The following is a 14,952-nucleotide window of genomic DNA, read 5'->3' as shown; positions in this document are numbered from 1 at the left end:
CAAAAATGGGTTGGGAATGTAGTTACGAAGGCACTAGGTTCAATTCCCAGTAACACACACACACACACACACACACACACACACACACACATCAAGAACAGATAAACTAATTTGTGGTAAACACATTAGAACACACGTGTCCAGTGGAAGCTGACTGCATATAGGCAGGCGACCTGGGAAGCTTCCTGGTCAGTGAATATGTTCTGCACTTTGTTGGTGTTCTGGGCCTTATGGTGGCTGTCGCATGGCGCGACACATTATCACGCCCATCGCACTGTATTCTTGAGGCCTGGGCATTCCACTGCATGCACTTAGACGACATTTCAGTCTTCTGTTGTTAGCTGCTTTTCTTACTGGTCTTGATGCACACACTCGCCCGTGAGTCCCAAGCACCGGGAGGCATGGATATTTGTTTGCTGGATGCTTGAATGAAGGAAAAAATGAAGGCCAACAGTGAGGAAGAAGAAAATAAATGAGAGCAGGTAACGCGTTATTCGGACAGTCCACCCCAATTTCAGGTCACATTACCTCTTTGCCGTGCGTGGCCTCGCTACTTCTAGGGCATACACTCTACAAGCTGGACAGGTGTAGCTCAATCCAAAATACAGTGGCAGTGACTTTTTCAGTTTTTTTAACTTTGAAGAAAATCTGTAAGAGTGGCAAATACACAGATACAGCATGCCTGTTAATGGAAATAACCAGGGCTTGCAAAGAACAGAGTCTTATGAAATTGACAAACCTGGCCATCCTTTCAGTCAGTGAAGAACTAACTCTTTGTATCTGCTCACTAAGCTGCTTCTCTCTAGTCAATCTTTTCTCTCACTGAGTGTGTGTTTGCTGAGCATCTACTTTATGCTGGACACTCAACTAGAAGTGAGAATGAATCGATAAACCATCCACTTTGAAAGTAAATATGACACTCTAATTAGAAAACTAAAGGCAAAAAATAATAGTCGATTGTCTACAAAAGAGGAATAGAACCAAGTGGGGTATTGCTACTCCTTTGCTGGAAAATTGGTTCTGGGCTGTGGCTGGCCTGCTCCACCCCCGTTCTTTCCTCCATGCTCAGCTCGTGCCTTCATGCCCATTCTTAGGACTTGGGGGAAGAGTTCTCCCCCTAGAAAGGCCAGTCTCCTTTCTGGTTGAACATTCTCATAACCACAGTGGAACACGAGCAAGCCTGAGTTCCACAAAAGCCTAGACCAGTACCTTTCTTTTCAGAGCCCCACAGCTGTCATGAGCCACTGTACCCTTCCCTCCCCACCTCCTACATGTCAGCCTCTGTTGCCCTGGGTGCAGAAACTCCACACAGGCAGAGCAACAGCCCCTTCGTACTCGGAGCCCTGAACAGTGAATGCAGGTGGAAGATGCTAGAAAGCAGGCGGACATGGCTGGTGCTCAGGGAAGAAGCACAGCAGGCTCAGATACTGTGACTGCTCCTACAGGAGGGGCTGGAGGGGAGTCAGGATCCAGAGGGCTCTAATCCTCTCTCTCTCCCTCTGTGCAAGTGCATCCTCTTTTAACAGAGCTGCTCTGATTATAGAACAAGCAGAGGCCACGGTGTGCAATTTCTCCATTCAGCAAATGTGCTGATGTGGAAAAATGTATAAAATAGAGCTCGGAAGCCACAGACGCTGCTCCTGAACTTCTCTGCGGCTGCAGTTTGCTAGGGTGCCTGCATGAAGCGCCTCGTGAAGAACTGGCTTGAAGGGCAAAGATGAACATAAGCGGGAAGTAGGCCTGAGTCCCTTTGGGAGAGACTCTTCCTTTGCAAAGAGGTGGAGTCAGCCACAGGACATAACAGGACTGGGGTTGCACGGGTCCAGAAGGTCTGGGTGGGATTTGATCTTTGGCAGTTCCATCATGGGATGAGCAGCGTTATGGAAAACTCTAGAAAGAGCAGGTCTGGTAGCTGGGAGTAACCAGCCACCAGCTGCACTGCAGACAGTTACTAGCCTTGCTTCTCAGGTTAGAGCATGACCAACAGAACAAGCAGCCCTAGGAGACTCGAGCATCAATGGTTGCTAAAGCTGCCCAGGAGCTCCCGCTGTGCAGCTCAGTTTATGAACGACCAACCTGTTCACACTTGAATCTCCTAGGGAGAGCTCCAAACCTGCGTGCGGTAGTAAATTCTACGTACCAACTTGGCTAGCCCCTGGAGTGTCCGGATATTGAGCACAAGTTATCCCTGGTGAATCCAGGGAGAGGAATGTTCCCAGAAGCTGGCTGAGTGGAGCAGACTGTCCTTCACACTGTGGGGGTGGGTGGGTGCTTATCCAATCCCTTGGATTAAACAAAATCAATGGCCCTCTTCTCTACCCCACAGGGAAAGAGGGGAAGAAGGTCCTCCTCCTGTCTGGCCCGCCCAACTGGGAGACTGGTCTTTTCCTCCCTACTGGCTTGACCTGAACTGCTAGCTCCTCTGGGAACACCAACCTGCTTGCTCTCACACTGACCCTTACACTGTGCACTGTTCCAAGTCTCCAGCTTACTAACTGCAGTCCACGGGACTTTTCCTTCTCTGTAATTGCATAAGCCAAATTCCTTAAAATAACCCCCAGAACTGCCCCCAAAGCCTTAATTTCACTCCATCCTATTTAGTTTCAACTGGGAAAGCATGGCTCAAGGCTTTTTAAATGTTTATTCCCAAGTAACTGTCCTAATAAGTCCAGGCTTTGAAGTTTTGACACAACCGAACCATCTCGGGCAAATTCCATAACCTTGTCTGTTACCATCTTGATGTACAAGATGAGGATAAATATGCTACCTCATGAGATCAGTTTTGAAATCTAAAAGTATAAGGTACATATACATAGTTGGCATGGACAGTATTCATTCTCATACATATGTGCAACCAGCAAAAACATTTCTCAAGTAAAATTTTATTATTTATTTATTTATGTATTTATTTACTGTGTATTTGGTACAGGGTCTCACTACCCAGCTCGGACTCATAGTGATCCTTCTGTTTTCAGCCTCCCTGGCATTGCGATTCCAGATGTGCGCCACGGTGCCCAGACTCAGTAGCCAGATTAGCATAGCCTGGGGTGGGGCTGATGCGGCATACGTGCCCGGGATTGAAACCCGGTCCCTGCACTTGCCTAAGCAGGTGCTTAGTCTGCCGAGCTGTCTTGCCAGCCCTAAGTATTCCACATTTATTTTGAATAAGATTAAGACATATTTCAAAGTTGTCCGTCATTTCATCCTCCCCCCTGCCCCGGGGTACAACAGTGGAGCTCAGCATGTCTGGAAGCCTCGCTCCTTTAGATTTCCCACAACACAGACATACACACTGCATTTCTGTCAAGAATGGCAAGGTTGGTCCAGTGCCAGTGATCAGCAAGCATTTGTCCAACTAACAAGGCCTGCTTGACATAGCTTCACTTGTTCTCCACTTCTTTAAGTCCATCACTGACCTCAGCACTAAGGGTCGATGTACCTTTCAGTCTGGCCCAATCTGTTTCCAGAGAAACAGGTGACAGCAGACGACTACTAACACCTGAGCCAGGATCCACCGATCACCACTTGCTGCCTCTCCGCTGTGCCCCTCCATCACGGACCTAGATTATCACAGGAATGCGTTCAGTGTGCCCTGGCCCCTCGAACGCTGCGGTGCCTGCTGCCCGCGAGACTCCTGGGTATTCGTCTCATCTTCCGTGCAGTGAAAGCCCCGGCATATGAGCTCCTGCGGGGAAGGTGGCAGCGGTGTTTACAACCATAGATCACGAGGTGTGTAAGAGAGATTTGCTAGAAGGATTGTGTTGGGTTATTTAAATATCATTTTCACTTTAAAAGATTGCTTTAACTGTATCTGAAACCTCAATAATAGAAAATAACTGCAACAATCTGAGCAGCCAGTATGATGCAGTTATAATTATCTGAATGTGTTAACATTTAGAGAACAGTCGGGTGCATTAGTGGCCTTTAGAGAACTAGAATGCTTCATATAGACACTAATTAATCAATAAAATCCTAATTGGATTCTATTAAGTATTAGAAATGACATTTTAACTTAAATATTCCATGTATAACCCTGAGCCATTCCCCAGCAGCAATAAGAGCCAATTAGGACGATAGTTAAGCTATAATTGTAAATGTGACCACCACTCTCATCTGTTAGTAGTACAACAATTAAGGAGAACACAGTAAGGGCTGAACCCAGCAAATCCTATCGCACATGTGCAGTGCTTATTTGCTTCCACAGAGTTCAGTCTACACACAGTTGGCTTTCTAGAGCATGCGCTTTTGCGGGCCCACAATGCCTGGTGTCTGGTTTCTACTTCATTGCTTCTGAGATCAGTGCCTCCACCTGCAAAGTGAGGAGACAGCAGCTCCTGGACCTGCGCTGAGGCGTAGAGCTGACTCAGGCGGGCAGCCAAGCAGAGCGGTGAACACACTGGAGTCCAGCTGCCAGGGCAGATCTGCAGCAGAGTGCCCAGGTCAGAGCCTAGCGTGAAACACTGAACTCAGCTAGGGCTGCCTGTCGGTTCGAGTGCAGGAGCCTTTTTCATTCCGTCCTCTAGTGCAGTCTTCCAATCTCTGCTTCACTTCAGTATTTCCCTCCTCAGAGGCCAGCATAACGTCCTTGCTAGGGCATGGCTGTGAGAACTGCTTTGTTGACTTGCACTGGGTCTCATCTTAAGTACTAGAGGCCATATTCAATAGGGAAGGGTAGCCAACTGTCTGACAGCACAGGCTCTGCAGCTGAGTGGCCTGGGTTTGAATCCTGTTTGGATTTCAATCTTGCGTTGGAAACCCATTAGCCTTTTTGTGCTTTAGTGTTTTTATCATTAAATGTGTATAATTCTTATTTCTTATGAAGGTTATCACTCATGGCATTTTTAAATTTAATTTTCACTTTCACAATAAATCTTTCTAACCTTCCCAAACATTTCTTAAAGGGTATAATGTGCAAACCAATTTTCCAACCCGGTCAGTGTGGCCTGGTGCCAACTTAAGCACTAAAACTTTGGTTAAACTTGTCATTTTGATGTACAACTATTTAAATTAAGGAACAAAGGAGATTGGAGGCTGAAATACTAATAATTGTTCTAATCCTGGTGGTCCCCTTTACTAGCTGAACTTAATCAACTGGTTTGATCTCTCTGAACCTCAGGCAAGCATAAAATCGATGGAGGTCTGACTAACACAGACAAAACACCTTGCGCAGAGCTTACAGGGTAACACGTGCATAACAGGAACCACGTGTAGCCACCTATTCTCTAGGGTGACATGATAAGTAAAAGGACAGAGATCTAGAAGGTAGCTTTATGGCTGGGACGTTGACTGAAAACGAGCAGCAGCGAGTCCCGGGAGCCAGGCCCTGCTGCAGTGATATTAATCTAGCAAAGTCTTCACTCTTTTATTTCTCCCTGAGCAAGAATTCAGGGCAAGTAATATTTTGACACTTAAATAAAACCAATAAAAGAAAATATTATTTACCCAAATTATTGTGCTTCTGGGCCTAATAGCAACAGTTTGATAGAAATAATTTAAGAAGTGGGGTAAAAGATTAAGTTGACACGGACAAAATACAAAAGATTAAGATAATAGAGGAGACTATGTCTTCTAGCAAGAAGATTGGTTTTGACTGAAATCAAAGCATGCATTTTTGTTGATTGGTGTTGATTGTTACGGCTTTCAATGATCTCTACGCTTCTTTCTGTTTTTCCAGCTCAGTTAAATATAACAAGGACATCCATGAATTAGAATTGTTACTGTTCTCTCAGGGAAAAATCTACTCTTTATATATGCAAATACATGAAGATCATTTTTAAATCAAGTGTCCATCCATTCATGTCTCTGAGGGCTCACACCTTTCATTGTACCTGTTATGGTTTTGTCCGGATATCTCCACAAAGACCCCTGTGGTCACGATGGGCAAGAATTTTTTAAATGTATTTAGTACAGGGTCTATGTGGTCTCACTACACAGACTGGACTCAGTGATTCTCCTATTTTCAGCCTCCCTAGCACTGGGATAACAGGTGCATATCACCACACTCAATCTCAATTTCCATTTCAGCATACCCCTGAGGCCAGGACTGCACAATGCGTAATGAGCCCCAGTCCCTGTACCTGCCTAAGCAGGAGTTTTAGTTTGTGGAGCTATCTGACCAGCCCAAAGGCAGGGATTTTAGAGGCAGTTGAATCTAGAATTTGTGACTGGTTCATTGTCCAGTGGTGGGATTGGGGCTGTGACTGCTATGCCAGCCCCAGGATGGGTAGCCTACATACAACAGAAGGGAAGAAAGAGGCTTTCTCCTCATGCTTTTGCTCTTATTACTTTTGGCATCTTTGGCCACCATGAATAGTGGCCCCCCCAGCCATACCACCCTGCCTTGGAGCCAGCTGATTATGACTGAAACCTCTACAAATTGTGAGGAAATTAAGGAAGGAAAAGTTAAATAAGCTTTTCCTTCCTTAATTTTAGGCTCAGTAACAAGAATAATGTAAGCAACATAACAATATAGGAATTGCTGGCTGGATGCATGTTTGGTAGCTGTGTTTGGAGCTACTTGGACTGTCTTCTGAGCGTCTGCTTGGCTCTTTAGAGGTCTCTCTAGGCTGAGCCTTCTCTGAGCTGAATCTCTGAAGCAACGTGGGATATTAAAACTACAAGGATCATTTTTTGGGGGACTACTTCTGGTTGACATTTGAACAGAAAATTAATCTGTACCCCTATTATTAGAGCTATCACACAACATCTGTGGTGCCATTCAGCATCACCCCCTAAAAATCCCCACAATAAATGAGGTCATGATCAATTAATTGTTATTCATCCACTCTGTACCCAAAAACTGATGACAGGAAGCTGAGAATGAATTGTAATTTGTTTCCCAATATCATAGTCTTAAGAAGAGTCACAAGCAGGTAAAAAAAAAAAAAAAAAAAAAAAGAAAGAAAGAATACAGTATGAATTCAAGATTTGAATAAAGTGGCAAAGAAGTCTAACAAAGAGGGAGAGACCCTCTCTGGGAATTCATGGAGTTTCTATGTCCCAAGCCAGTAGTCATTTCTGATCATCTACCCAAATCAAACTGCTTAAAAGTAACTTTTAAGTCCCTCATCTAAGCTTTGCTAAAGCCTCTGTCCCGTGAAAACGTACAAGTGATTTCTGCTGAAGAAGTTTGTCCCAGGGTGCAAGCTAAGGAAGCCAGTGTTCTTTTCAGGGATAGTTTGTGTTTTGACATTTTTTTCATGGTGAAAAGTGAGGAGGAGAGGGGAGGGGGTATATGAGGGTGTTCTCACCAACAGGGTGAGGTGCCAGCCTCTAAATTCTTATGTGAGATTGATGGCCTCAGTGTCTTTAGAAATGGAGGCCCTGGCCTTCTTCCTCCTCCATGAAGACTCCTCTTTGTCTGTGGCTTGCTCTACATCATCTTGAGAAATGTCTGAACACAGCCTTCCTGCCCAGCAGTCGGGGTCTGGAAGAGGCCCTCAGACAGCTTGTGTGAGATCTGACACCGCTGTGTCCATTGGATGGCTCTCTGCCTGCTAGCTTGTCATGGAAAATCACCACAAGACCGAGGAGTTAATGTTTTATGTGTATCTGGCGAAACAGCTAGGAAAAGAGCAAAGTTATTTGGAGGAACATATGTGGAAAGATGAGGCTGAAGGAGAAACAGAGGAGCAGATGGAAGCTGCACCTGGTAATAAATATTAGGGTGGAATTATTTTCAGGAAATAATGCAGGTGTCTGCACTTGGTCCTTTTCTCCCTGCTTCCAAGTGAGGCTGAGGTGGTAGAGCAGGTGGATAGCCTGTAAGCCACTGAGCACTGTCATAATATAGTATGTTCATCTTCAGAGAAAAGACTTTTCTCTGCTAGATCTGTTAATGTAAAGAGCAAAGCAGAAGTAATAATTGTGCATTCCATAATTGCCTTAAGAGCAGGGAGACATAAATACCATCTTGCTATGTGTGTCAAGTTAAATGTTACAAATGAAAAGATGTGTGAATTCTTCAGCTAATAATAACAATGCCTGACATTTGTACAAGACTGTGCGATAGTATTTTTGCGGTACTAGGGATTGAACATGGGGCCTTCACAGTGAGCTATACTGCAGTCTTTTTATTTCACTGTTTTGTTTTATTTTGAGAAAAAAAATCTCACTAACTTTTCCAGACAGAGCTCACACTTGCGATCCTCCTGCTCAGCCTCCCAGAGTGCCGGAATGCCTGGTACCATGTCACCACACTTGGCTTGATGTACCTCCTAAGTGTGTTTTAAAAGCCTGTGAGCTCCCAGTCATCATAGGGCTCCTGAAAGCTCTGATTCCTGAACAACTGCACATGGGCCCTGGAGTCTGTTTGCCCAGGCTCTCTCTGTGCACCAATTTCCTAGTGCTGTGTAAAAAGCTACTGAAAACTTAGTGATTGAAAAAAACTCCAACCTATTATCTTCCTCTTCTAGAAATCATTTTTCCTGAGCTCCCGTCCAGGTGGGGAAGGTCCAGGAGGCACTAGAGGAGAACCAGTTTCCTTGCAACTTCCTCTTCTGTGCTCTCTCGTCACGGGTCCCCGCAGCACTCCAACCTGCTGCTTCTGTTGCGTGTTTCTGAATTCCTGTCCAGTCTATCCTCTCCCTCTTATAAGGATGCTTATGGTCATGTGGGTCCCACCCAGACATCCAGAATGAACTCCCCAGCTAAAGATTCTTATTTTAATCACATCTGCAACAGTTAGGGAAACACTTCCGAATTCCAGAGATTAGAATACGGCCATCTTTGGAGTCATTATTCAGACACCTATGGGTAGTTCTTGTGCCAGCAAACACTTAAGAAGCATAGTCAGGCTACAGGAGATCCTCAGAGTAGGGGGCACCTCAGTGTGTGACACTTCAGTGAGGGCTGAGGGGCCCGAGAAACAGACCGCACAGGTCAGCCCCTGCAGGAAGTGGTGCGGTCAGCTCCTTCACCATTAGCTCACCCCCAGGTACGAGACAGTTTAACTGAAAAGCCAAGAATGAGATGATTCTTTCTGGGACATTATGGCTAGATGTCCTCCTTAAACTAAGTGAGAGAGACTTGTAAAGAAATAGTCAGCAAGTTTAAAACGTACTTGAGCACATAAAGCATAACGTCTTATTCATAAATAACAAGGGCAAAAGTGAAAGGTGCATTTCAAAGAAGGAACAAGTCTTAGGAACAGTTTTTCGCCTCTTCATCTCTTTTCTGTTCAAGCTTTAAATTTTTTTTTTTCAACTGAACTCATCCTTTGGCTTCCAAAGCTTTGTTTCTGTGAATTAAGCTTTCAGATTTCACATGAATTCCTTTTGCTGACCTTAAGGATACTGACATCATCATAATACTGAGGGGGAAAAAGGTTCCTTAAACCTTATTTCCTACACTCCTCATTTACATAGTTCTGATGAAAAATATAACTAAATTTGTTGTGTATCCATAGAGATGAAAATTAATTTCCATAATTTAAATGATCTCATCTTGGGTGTAAACATTGTACCATGAGGCATCTATGCAGTCTTTCAATCCTCACTCGCTCTCTGTCTCTGTCTCTGTCTCTCTGTCTCTCTGTCTCTCTGTCTCTCTGTCTCTCTCTCTCTCTCTCTCTCTCTCTCTCTCTCTCTCTCTCTCAGATACTTATTGTGCTTGAATTGCTGTCAGCTTTGTCATTTGTAAAATGTAAATCACATTATCATTGGGGGAAACTCCTAGTATCATCTCTTCAAAGATGTTTTCTTTCTTTTTCTTGTTTCTTCTCTTTTGGGATTCCAATTATGCAAGCACCAAACCATGTGATACTGACCCTCAACTCTGATTCTCAGCTTTTTACTTCCTGTGATTGATTCTGGGTGAGTTCAGTTAGCCTGACTGCAAGTTCATTCAGCTGTCAAGGCAAATGCTGTGGTAAGTGTGGCTTTGGAAGAGCTGGTGTGTCCAGGACACAGCCCCAGAAGGGTGCCCACCCCACAATGCAGAGAAGTAATGAGGAAGGAAGGAGTAAAATAGGTACAAAGAGAAAAAAGCCCAGAACGGAAGGGTTCAAAGACCCAGAGACAGAGTGCAGCTCTCCACTGTGCATGCAAACACAGTACATGTGTACTACATGCTCTGCGTCTCTCACGGGAGCCTCACTTCCCAGAACACAGATCCAGAACTGCATGTATAACCAAGGAATATAAGAATTCTAGGAGGCGAGCAGAATTTCAATAACACTAAGATCATTAATTATGTTACTTAATCACTTAAGACTGTTTAACTAAGTGGTTTAGCTACCCAGTCAAGCTGCGGGCAATTTCAGAGCATTTATTAAATGTGAGGCACCCTGCTAAGGCTCTGAAGCATCTGAATGCGTCCCGACTTCAGGATTCATACCTGAAGGAAGCAGCTGCTGCCCTTGCTTCCTGCTGCTGTCAGCACCATGAGCAAATCAGAGGTGGTGGCTGAGAAACCACCCAAGAGCCGGCCAGCCTGTCTCAGGGGAGGCACAAGCAACTACCAAGCCATGTTGCTTGGGGAAGGTGCTTCCTCTCTCTGACCACTCTTCCTCTGCTAGACACTGTGCAGGTCAAGCTAGACCTTTCCCTCTGACACTTACATCTCCACTGTTCTGGACACTTAGGAACAAAACCAAGAGACAGCTCTGCCATTGGCCGCAGGATCCTCAGATGCAAACGTCAAGTGTCCCTAAAACACTTCACCACCATACAGTGTCCCTCCACTCTGCCTCAGGGCATCAGGACACCTAGTAATTGGCTACCTGCTGAGAATTAACCCGGAGGACACTAGGATGTTGTCAGACCCCTCGGTTAGTCATCTCATGCTGACAGGAGGAGAAGGAGTTGGCCTATTCGAGAGCCCCCGTGTAGGGAAGCAGAGGCAGCTGGACCAACACTACAGCCTGAGATGGCCCGCTCTGCGTAGTCTCAGGAGCTCAATCTGGTCACAGCATGTACTCCGAGGCCATAGCCCTCTGCCCCATCTGCCTTGTAAGCCCATCGTTAGGCTATTGAGAAAGACTAACATCTCTAATTTCTGGTTCTTTGGGGAAATTAGGCTTTTGGCTTTTATTTTTTCCCCTAACAGATCATTTATCTTTTAAGATTATATTTAATTAAATGTTATTAAAAGCATCCAGGTGTTAGTGGCATTATCTTTACTGAACAAAAGCAAAAACCCATAAAAATTTCTACATCACTGTATTTTATTGAGAAGATGCTAGTGTCATTCTAGTTCATCAACAGTGCCAAGAAAGTGCTTCAGGTCCCCACTGTCCCCCAGAACACTACTCGGCAATGCACCCTGACCAAGCCCTGTCCCTCGGGAACCCAGCACTGACCTGCAGCTCTCCTAAGCCAAGTATCTCAGTTCTTTTCCAGGGTGAGCCTAACACTGCCTTCACATTGTCTCTCTGTCATCATTTTTCATCTTCAACTCAGTTCATCTTACTGAGCCAGGGATGTTGCTCAGACTACCCAACTCCACTGTCTGCCTACTTGAGATCCCAAATAACGATAGTGCGTGTCTTCATGGGTGCTCGGGGAAGACTGGCACACACCCCTGACTCCGTGCCCTTGCACTGGCATTCTTGCTGGCTTTGGGGTACAAGGGCCCTCTTGCCATGGGCAGCTGCTTTGCAGGGTTTGTTAGGGACTAACGCTTCCCTTTCAGCAGCAACTTGCCAGGAACCAAGATGAACAAAGAGGGAAGGGAAGGAACTGGGGATTTGGCTTTGTCTGGCACTTGCTCCCAGTCGCCGTGCCACATTACCTGTGTCATCGTGAAGAGGGACCGTTGTGTGAAGAGCCCCCAGGCGCAGTGCGTGCTGCTGCTGCATGGAGCTGGTGCTGGCTGCTTGGAGCTGGAGCTTGCCAAAGCCGTCTGATAACTTGTGCGTGAATACACACTGATCCCTCCGCTGAGCTCTGGGTAGACTCTCCGCTCTTGCACACAAATAGACTTAAGCATTTTGGTTCTTCGATAGTCCAGAGATAAGGTTCTTGTTAGGAATTACAGGTTCTTGTCTAACTCAGTGACAGTGGTCTCAACCACGCAGCCTGTCCCAATTTAGTAATAATTATTAGCATTTCCAAAACTCTTACTGTTACCAAAGAGGTTTACATTTGTCCGTCTGTGCCACCGCCATGGGCTGAGGAATCACTGACCAGCCGTGGACGTGCTGTCTATTTCTACAACTTCCTCAGGCACTGGCCACCCCATAACGGCTGCTGCTGTCATTCCCACAGCTCTCTGACCCCATCTTTGAATTATACCTGTTCCTGGGCCTCAGAAGGCTGTACTCCAGTGCTCTCTCCCTTGTCTCTCCCTCAGCACACTAACTCAGAGTGCAGAACCATGAACATCCACCGGCCAGGTCATCTCCAGCTTATGCCTATGAATAATGTTTACATCTAGTCCTACTCTTACATTTAAACTCAATACATTGCGTATGTTCAATACATATGGGTAGCTACTTGTATGCCAATCATAATTCAAAATTAACTTTTTAACGTATTCAGTACAGAGTCTACAGGGTCTCGCTACATAGATCAAATTCATAGTGATTCTCCTATTTTCAGCTTCCTAAGCTTTCGGATTACAGGCATGCACCACCACGCCCAGGCTCAATCGCTGTCTCAGCGTGCCCCAGGGGCCGGCCGGCATGGCACACGGGGATTGAAGCCCGGTCCCTGTGTTCAGAATTAGTTTTTAAAATAAGTAAATTTAACACAACTTAGCTTATTTATTGAATTAGCTTACAGACTGAATTAAGGGTGTACTTAATTGTAATAGTTGCTATGTTATATATTACAGTTATATATATGCCCCGGGAGAGAAGTGTCGGCGGTGAGGACCTCCAAGGGCGCCCTGTGCAGGAGCCGAGAGCGCCCGTCAGTAAGAAGGTTCACAGACCAACTCAACGAAGCTACACATATCCACGCCAGCCCTGGGAGCAGAGCTTTACTCCCTGGCAAAGGAAAAGCGATTTCTTTTTAGTAAATACCCTGTCTTGAGATAACTATGTTTTAATGTAATCATAGAAAACTGTCTAGAAAATTCTATTTATCTATTACCCTAGTTTCCCATCAGTAATGGCTTGTAAAACTATAGTGTGAATCGTGCAGGTTGCTGACAGCGATACAATTAAAACGTAAAGCCTTCCCGTCACCTCCAGATTGCGAACGCTGCCTGCTCCCTTTCTCTCCCATCCGCACTCCCTCATGTCCCCTGGCAACCGCGGGTGCATTTTCTATTCCTGTAATGTTTTCATTTCAAGAATAGTATAAACAGAATCCTAAAATGCATAACCTTTTTGAGTCAGCTTTTATTGCCCAGTAAAACTCTCTGGAGTTTCATCAAGGCTTTTGCGTGAATCAGTGCTTGCTGCTGAGTGGCCTCGCAGGTTGCAGCCCTCCAGGCACTAAAGGACAGTGAGCACGGCTTTCACTAGTAGGAATAAAATATTTATGCACATTCGTTTACATATATTGCATGAATGAAATGCTCATTTCTCTAGATACACAAACATATTTTTCCAGAACTCCAATGATATTTTATAAGTTATTGCCAAACTGTTCTCCAGAATAGAATTTTACATAGCAGCACATGGCTGATCAATTTTCTCCCTGCTATTACAGTGAAAATGCCTGCACTATTTTGTTAACTTCCTGACAGGTGTGTGACAACACCTCATTATAAATTAGTAGGCATTTTTCAGTTAAAGAATTATGTGACTGTTTGATACTTATTTGCCCTGAATGGTAGAATCTCTTCAAAATCATAGTCTCAGTGGAGTGATTTGTATTTGTTGTGTGGATTTTTTTGTGTGTGATTTTATTGCTAAAATCTGAATGTTTTTATATATTCAAGACTTTAGTTCTTTGACAGATACAGTGAGACAAATCTTTGCTCCAGCCAGTAGTTGGTCCTCTCACACTCTTTACGTGGTTTTCCTCCAGTAGAAGTTTGTAATTCTGATCAGATAAAATTTATTAGCCTTTTTGTGTTTTCTTTGCTTTTCATCTTTCCACTTTTAGAAAATGTTTAAAATGTTATGTTTCGTATTTTCACTTGTGATCTTTTCTGAGTTATATGTATATGTGATATCGTTGGATGATTTTTCTGTCCAACTCAATGAGACATTTCAGTCTTTCTTTTCTGTCTTTTACTACGTGTTTCTAGTCTTATTCTCAGAATAACACTAGCTTCATAAAATGAGTTGAGATGTATTTCTCTTTTTCTTTTCCTGCAAAACACATAAAATTGGCATTCATTATCTAGCTGAAGAACTGGATAATTCTACAGTAAAGCTATGAACTCAAATTTCTTTTAAGGTAATTGTTAAATGACAAATTGAACTCATATCTGGGCATAGTGCCACATGCCTGTAATCCCAGCACTTGGGAGGCTGAGGCAGGATGATTGTTGCAAGTTCAAGACCAGCCAGGGCTAGAAAGTGAGCTCAAGGTCAGCCTGATTGCATAGCAAGACCGTGCCCCCAAAAGACAAAATGAACAAACAAAAACCAGATAAACAAATTAAATTCATTTACTGATTAAATAGTGTGTGTGTGTGTGTGTGTGTGTGTGTGTGTGTGTGTGTACCAAACTCAGGACCTTGGGCTTGCCAGCCAGGCGCTTATGCCACTAAGCTATCTCCCCCGCCCCAACATCCATGATTTTTGGTTTTGCCTTTTGTTTTCCTTCTGCTGATGCTGATCACTGAACCAGCACCTTTACATAGAGCTATGTCCCACCCATTTTTATTTATTTTATTTTGTGACAGGATTTAATGTGCTGAGTTACTCAGGTGCGATTCAATCTGCAATCCTCCTGCTTCCGACTTCAGGTCACCTGCATTACAGGTATGCATAAGCATGCCGGCTTGCCCATGTGTTAGCGTTCATCTCATTTTTCTTTTTTGGAAGCTTTTATTTTAAAGACATATGTCTATTTCTTCTCTCTCTCTCTCTCTCTCTCTCTCTCTCTCTCT

This window comes from Octodon degus, unplaced genomic scaffold (genome assembly GCF_000260255.1).
Source record: "Octodon degus isolate 3935 unplaced genomic scaffold, OctDeg1.0 scaffold00014, whole genome shotgun sequence".
NCBI lineage: Eukaryota > Metazoa > Chordata > Mammalia > Rodentia > Octodontidae > Octodon > Octodon degus.
This window is presented reverse-complemented; position numbering follows the sequence as displayed.